General features: G+C 49.0%; 1 protein-coding gene across 1 annotated transcript in view; it reads right to left on the bottom strand.

The window, feature by feature from the left end:
- The window catches only part of LOC125952069 (kinesin-like protein CG14535), a 48,500-nt gene that overhangs the window by 28,608 nt on the left and 12,392 nt on the right, over window positions 1-7,500 (bottom strand). The window lies entirely within an intron of this gene.

A 7,500-nucleotide genomic window follows, 5' to 3' on the forward strand; every position in this document is an offset into this window, starting at 1 on the left:
GCGAAATGCTCGAATTGTCATCGTCGTTAGCATCGTTGTCGCTATCCCGATGGTGGTGGTGGTGGTGGTGGTCCGGGGCCAGGACGAGGGCAAAGTGCCCTCTCTCCATTCCCTAGAAAAGTGCAAAGTCGAGCGACTTTTCGCCTCCATTTAATTCACGACATTCGATGCGATGGTGCTGCTGCTCTGCTTCGCCATCTCCTAGCCACATTTCACATTTCGCTCACGAAAATCGACCACTTTCCGAGGCGCACAAATCGCGCAAGAAGATGTCAGCGATGTCGCGGTCCTGCTCTTCTCCCGCCAACCGTTGGTGGGTGGTGGTGGTGGTGGTGGTTGTGGTGGGGCTTTCACCACCGGAAGGAAATGGAGAATGTCCTTCGTGGAATAGCGGCAAAAGCGCATCTCTCGTACCGCATTCGATGTGCACACATACACGCTGGCGAGAGTGTCACACACCAGCACACACACACATACACACACTCACCAGGACCACACTAAATCCTCACTTTCGCATTCCGTTTGTTTGGCATTTTGACTATACCGTGCCTTGCACCGTTCCGTTCCGTTCCGTGGCGTTTCGTCCTCTCACACACTCATACACACATCAGCAGAGCGCCAACGAACGACGGCCCTGGCGGGATTAAGTGTGACAATTGGAATAATGTACGTCGTCAATCAGCTCGCACACTCAACCGTGGTGAATCCTTCCGCGCTGAAAATGGCGAAAGTAGCGACATAGGCTCCGCGCATTTTGCGGGAGGCTTTCAACGGAGGTACAGGGGGCGAGCGGTGGAATGGTGGAAAATTGTTGCCTGGAAAATGTCACGTGTGTGTACCGTGCGCTGTTGGGGGATACTGCTGCATTCGATACTCAATTGCTGGATGCCATTTGTTGGCTACCGCGACGCTTAGGACCGAGCCTTGAAAGACCTGGTGGTGGTGGTGGTGGTGGTGGTGAGGTGGATGATAAATGCCTTCAATTTTTGGAATGATATTTCGGAGTGGTACCTGGTTGAGTGTTGCCTTATTGCTGAACACCGTTTCACTCAAGCCATGTTGGCGAATTCACTCGAAAGTGAAGAGCTAAATGTCAAGGGTTCTTGGTTGTTCTACTTCAGGTCATTTCATAACAGGCAGGTTCTCTTGAAATTCGAATAAAGTTTACGAGGTAACAGGGCTTAATCATAGCGTTATCATAACAAAAAATAATTAAATTATGTTTCTTGTTATGACACCATAACCATCCATGTTTTGCGATCTCATAGTAACACGGCAGAGCTTGCTTAGTTGCTGCAGCATAGTTCTGCCATCGAGTAGGCCATACCCAGTAGGCCAAGTAGTTGCTTCGCTGTCTGGAATGAATTAAACATCCTTCACGTGCAACCGTTGTTGGCATCGTGTTTGTTCTGCGGACCAAATGTGCGGGCCAAACGCACCAACGCAACCGACAAGACATTGGACAGCCTCTACCTCTACAAGACTGCGCCAGTCTGGTGAAAGCGGAAGCAAGCGTCTAATTTATTCACCGACAAGCAGACTTTTCACATTATGATTAATTGGGACACATTACGGTTTTATGCTAATGATTCCTTGCTTTGGTTCGCTCCCGTCGTTGGTTCGGGTGCTGTGGCAAGTTCCCCAAACCGAAAACGGTCGATCGGAGTTGCTTGCAGGAGACGGCCACGGGGCGGACCTACCGCAGTGGCTCCCTCACACCGCTTAATGGTATTGATAATGTCCTGGGCGATTGCCGCACTCCCGAGCAGTGCCGAGTGCCGCGCGTGGCGAATCTTCTCTCACTGGCGAGTAGATTATGGGGCCCCGGGTCCAGGTTCCCGGTCCCGGTTCTCAACTTTCGGCCAAAGATGCCCGGGAGTTAATGAAATCATAACGGGGAATATGAAATGAGATTATTAATTTAAAACAATGCGGGATTAGAACATTAGCGCACAAATGGGCGGCTCCACATTGCGAGAGAAGATTAAAAGATTGTGCGATTATGGCGCTGGCAGTGGCAAGGCCGACGGAGACTCGACTGGCTGCAGCAAAATGCTGGAACCATGTTCCTACATTGTGCCCGTTCTAGATCGAGGCACAGGAGGACAGGATATGGTGACGAAGGATTAAAATGTGCTCAGCTGTAAGCGATGGGATTACGGTTTCGAAGGATGTGGGGGTTGGGACCGAGACCGAGGCCAGTCGGTCCGCTGCTATCCGAGCGGACGACAATGTGTAATGGTTGTCCCGGGGATTCTGGTTACGCCAACATCCGGCCCGGCCAACAGCACATTAACACGGCTAGCAGGCTACGGCAATGGCTAATTGTCAGTGCTTTGGCCTTGCACTGCGTGCTTGGCCCGGATAGGAACGGCGGCGTCGAGCGTGTTTGAATGAGGTGTTACTGTTGGATGATGAAATTTCCAAGATTGTTTCATCGACACTCTAACAATGGCGGTCTACTACATAATGGCCTACTCTATTCCGTTTGCGTTTGACATTTTATATAACTGCGCTTGGAGAGCATCTGTCAATGTGTCTGTCAATGTATCTCATTGGGATTATGCGAGAGAATTCAATTCACACAAGACCATCAGTAAACGCTTCTATTGTTGAAATTGTTCACCGTGTAAATCCTAGATCCTGATTGCCACTTGAAAAAGTTAGCCAGACGTTTTAATTGGATAAATCTGGTCATGTAGGGCTCATCCCTTGTATTGCTAATTATTTAATTCAATTTACAAACTTCGCTGCGCTAATGGCGTTCAGTAACTTTTTCTACTGAACCAATGCACTGCAACCAATAAAACGAATCCCGAGCTCGTTTACATTCGCGAAGTTCATCTAATGATCGCAGATCCTTAACCACAAACCATGAAGCATGTGGTGTACGCTGAACGAAAAAAATTAAGCAAATTGTTAAACACAAAGGCACTATGCTACACAACAAAGTTCTGACCAACTAGCTTTCCGTCAAACCCGCCACCTCCCTTTGTATGACCCGAAACTTCAATCCTATTATGACTTCAGCGGCGAAGCGACTTTGCAGTTCGCAAAACCGCATCATCAAAGTTCCGACCTCACTTCCCGCGGGAGAGGGTGATGCTGGTGGTGGGCAATTGAATGTACAGTACCGAGTGCGGCACGACAAGCATATGCACGTCGTATATGCCGAGCATTTCGCTCCGACAGTAGAGTCGGGAGTCGACATGCTCGTGTCCTCGTTAACAGACAAACAAACCCCCCCGAACCGACGACCCTTCTCTAACAGCGAAAGTTCCGTAAAGTTCGTCCGGAGATAAATGAGCCAACTTCATTTGATCACGTTCGGCCGAGGTCATTGTGGCCTTTTTTGACCTCAAGCCCTTTTCCGACAAAAAGACAAGGGGCGAACCTGGGACCCGTATCACCGTAAGGGTCACGTTGCCCCAGAGAGTGCAGCGTGTCGTCACCACCATAATTGCCGGACGATGTTTGCACTCTGCTTGTCATCTCCGGGCGAACAGCAGCGCTCCCAGGAGATGGATTGAGTTCTTTTCCACGTTCCGCCACGTCCCTTTCGGTAAACGAATGACAAACACAAGTACCGAGCGCGGAAGGAGCACAGTGCAGAGATAGAGAGCGTAGCGTTTTGCATGTCAAAATTTATTTGCCATCATTAGACGGACCCGGAATGTGCTGCTCCTACTGCTGCTGGAAGACATGCTGGGAACAATGTTCGACCTCAAAAGGTTAACGAGTCGAATGGTCGGTCACCGGGTGTGGTACTGGCGGTTGGGGGATTCGATTTTCCTCGGTATTCGTCGCTCTCCATGGTTGATTGTCCTTTTCCACCGGTGGCTCCTCTCAAGATGGTTTCCTGGAGGTCACTCCCGAGTCAATGGGGGTCCTTTCGCTCGATAAGGATAATCCCAACTAATGCCCTCCCCCATCCCACGGAGCCGTTCGTCGTTTGCCGAAGCGCCTTGAAGTACGTCCATCCTTCCGGTCGTTCGTAAGGACGACTTCGTGACTCTTTGGCTCTTTCCAACAACAATATGATGAAGTTCGTCACTAAATCGATCATCATTCGGGGTTGCCCGTAGGTTGCATTATTTGCGACCATCACGTCTGCGTCTTCCTTTTCCTCGTGTGGTCCTGCTGGTAGAGTTATCTGGCGCCAGGCAAACGTTAGCAGAAACTCATCCATCTTCCCATTGGCCCAAGCAGTCCAAGAACACCCTCGGAGCCCGGACACAAATTATGGTGCAGTGCAGATGCCCTTGCCCAATTGATGCGTTCCCTTCTGCACACACAGTCTCTCTCACTTTCTGCTATGGAGCTGCAACTTATTGATATTCTGCCTGCGGTGCTTGCGGTGTCCACCCCTTACCTCCGTCGAGGTGGTCGAGCCGTCTCGAATGACCCGAGATGACAACTTTATTTAGCCAATATATAAATTTCCATCGAGTTTAATCTAAATCGATTTGTGCCGCTCTAGACAATCCTTCTTCAGCAGCGCTAGGAAAGAGAACTGGTTGACCTGAGTTCGGCCTCAGAGAGAGGGAGAGTTAGAATTGATGCAACGGACACAGCATGGTTCAGGATGTTGCAATCGAACTCATATGGCTGCAGAATTTGAAAAGACAGTCAATGGTATTGCCACCAGAACAATGGCTTTAATAGGAGATAGAGACTATCATACGGTAGCAGAGTGCTCGGTCCCCTGAGGGTTAATCGGTGCTATCGTGCTACTTGAACGTCTCGGAACATCTCCGGGAGTGGTTTTTGTGGGTCCACCTCGGCTGCTCTACCATCTACCATCCGGTGTCTCAGGTCTTTAATGGTTGGGGTTGGCGGCTCCGAGAAATCGGTCAACATGACAATGTCGCAGGCAGACAGGCAGGAAATTACCGTCAAAACTTTGGCTAATGGATAATTAAACGCAATCCAATTAAAATGTGGCGCCATTCTGAGGCGAGTACGCCTTGGGCGGTCGCCGGATACCTTTGGTTACCGCGGACGATCGGTGTACCTGGCAAAGAGGAGGCGAAGAAGAAGATATATCCGTTCCGAGCTTCGGGGCTTGATTGTACGAAGGAGACCGATTTACTTGAATGCGGTCTCGGAGACACTTGACTTGCGCCCTGCCCTTCCGGGTGTCGATTTAATGAACTAAGATAGGAAGTCGGTTTGGCGTCAGTTTATTGCCAGAGGAAATTCTGATTCGCCTTCCTTGCTTGGAGGAGAGTTGTTGAACTTTATTAGACTTAGAAATGAGTCAGCTTATTCTTTGAAAAGTTTGAGATTGAATATATTAAGAATTTATTTAACACTTTAGCAACTCTTAAGAGCTATAATCGAATGCTACTTTGATTTGTTAGTAATCAATTGAAAAGGCAAGCTGAATTGAATTTTAATATGCGGATGGTTATCCTTTATGTCAACAGCATTGGAGCCACTCCCTTTTGGATCGATTTTATTCGATAGCTTCCTAACGAAGTGAAGATTGTTTTATGAGTTTAATCATTTCGATAACCTTCTCTTTCAAAGGAGTATCTGGCTCATAGGCTGCACAGAGGACTTGCTACTTGAAGATGGTATGGTCAGCGTAGCATCAGACTGACCACTGCTCATGACCACACTGTTTACCCTAGCCATTCGGGCCGGCTGTCGGCCGCACTAATGCTGGCAAGAATGCTGACGTTCGTCGTCTTCGATGCTTTGTAGATACAGACATGCATCACGAGCACTTGGCTTACCATTCCAGACGACGCATAGCAGGACTAAGACAAGTTGAGTAGCAAGAAGGCGACACACATTGCATTGAAGCAAAACATTTTCCAGCTGAGCACCGACTGACCATGAGCTGAAAACGTCCCCTTTATGGGCTTATCCTTTTTGAAGTAGAGCCGGCGCTTTCAGCATTCCATCACAGCAATGGAAGGGTCTGTGTGTGTAGAGAAAGCTTTTATTACCTTCTGGAGACGTGAGCCTGAAAGGCATTACCGAGACAGTGCCGAGCGCAAAGCGCAACAAAGCGAGAGTATTATACAAATAAGACGCTGCGGCTGGTGAGTTGATATTCTCCATTCAAGCGACATTACTCGGTCGATTGACTCTCCATTCCAACCAGGCCAGCCCAAGGACAAAGGCTGTACCGCTAACAGATTCAAATCAAACATAGCCGAGGGCGCTGAATGGTCTACAAATCATCGGACCTGGGTGTTTGGTTAGGAAGCAATGCAACAGCAGCAGCAACACAAACAGTGGGTATCATCAGGTTTCATCTAATATTTACCAGGGGGGTCGCCTCCGAGAAGGCGATTAATATTTGATGCGGAACAAGCAGAGTGTCCGCTCATGTGACACCGAGACCGAGAGGACAGGAGACCGTGCCATGGACACCTCGTGATGAACTTTAATTATCGTGTGTTTAATGAGAACTGCAACTGTGTGCAGTTCCGTTTTGAATTACGAAGAACGGCGTTGGCAGTACTTCAAACACACCGGAACCGTAAGGTGTGTAAAGATGTGACTGCCACTCGAAAAGAATGATTACCGATTGGATTACAAGAGAATGGGGCAAGGAAATGAATATTCGTCGAGGATTCACGCCCGGTCGGTCGGTCTCGGCGTGTTTCATTACTGCAATCGAACGAACACTCCCAAAAGGCGATGCACCGTTCCTTTCATCTATTCATATCCGCCGCCCCGAGTGCCCCGAGGATCATGGTACCCGATTGAGAAAGGTGTTTTGGGCGCTTTTGCTGTTGTGAATCTGTTTTACACACTCGAAACGGAAGACAATAGCGGAGGGTTGCAACCAGGCAACAATGGACGGTGAAAGGCACATAATGTGCACATCACGCCTCGCGCCCTACTTACCACCACCGATGTGAAGGTGAAAATGTGATACAACCCCAAAACCGGGGGAAAGAGGCCTTTATCCATAACAACAAAAAGTGGACAAAAAGCCGGAGTTGAGGGTCGATTATGTTTTTTTTTTCCAACCCTTCGACTGCACACGTTCCTCTCGGTGCGCCTCTCGGCAACACAACATGCATAATGGATAATGAAAAACGCAAACAGGGCGTACTGGAGCATAGATTTTCAATCTTCGGTTTGAGCATCCAATTTTTGAGTTTTTCTCTCTTTCTGCCCGGCCTCGTGATGCATCATCGCACACGTGTGGCGCACACACAGACCAGATGCGGCATGGTTATATCAGAAGCATTTGCTTTGTGGAGGTGGATTGTGGTTTTGAACGTTTCCGCAGACTAGTGGCCGTACCTTGCTGCCAGCGAGTGCAGTGCAGTCATCAAAGGAGAAGTGACGTGCACAGAGGACAAGCTGATGCCGTTGTGGTTTGTTGGAAACATTAAAGGCACCAAAGGGGAGGAGTGGGTGTGGGAATTCAAGAGCAAATCTGTCACTGAATGGCGGCAGGGTGGTTGCTGCTTTCCATATTTGCCCGCGTGCTCGGTGTACACTTCAAGAATTGTCAAGCCCTCCGGTCTA

This window comes from Anopheles darlingi, chromosome 2, assembly GCF_943734745.1.
Source record: "Anopheles darlingi chromosome 2, idAnoDarlMG_H_01, whole genome shotgun sequence".
NCBI classification, from domain to species: Eukaryota; Metazoa; Arthropoda; class Insecta; order Diptera; family Culicidae; genus Anopheles; species Anopheles darlingi.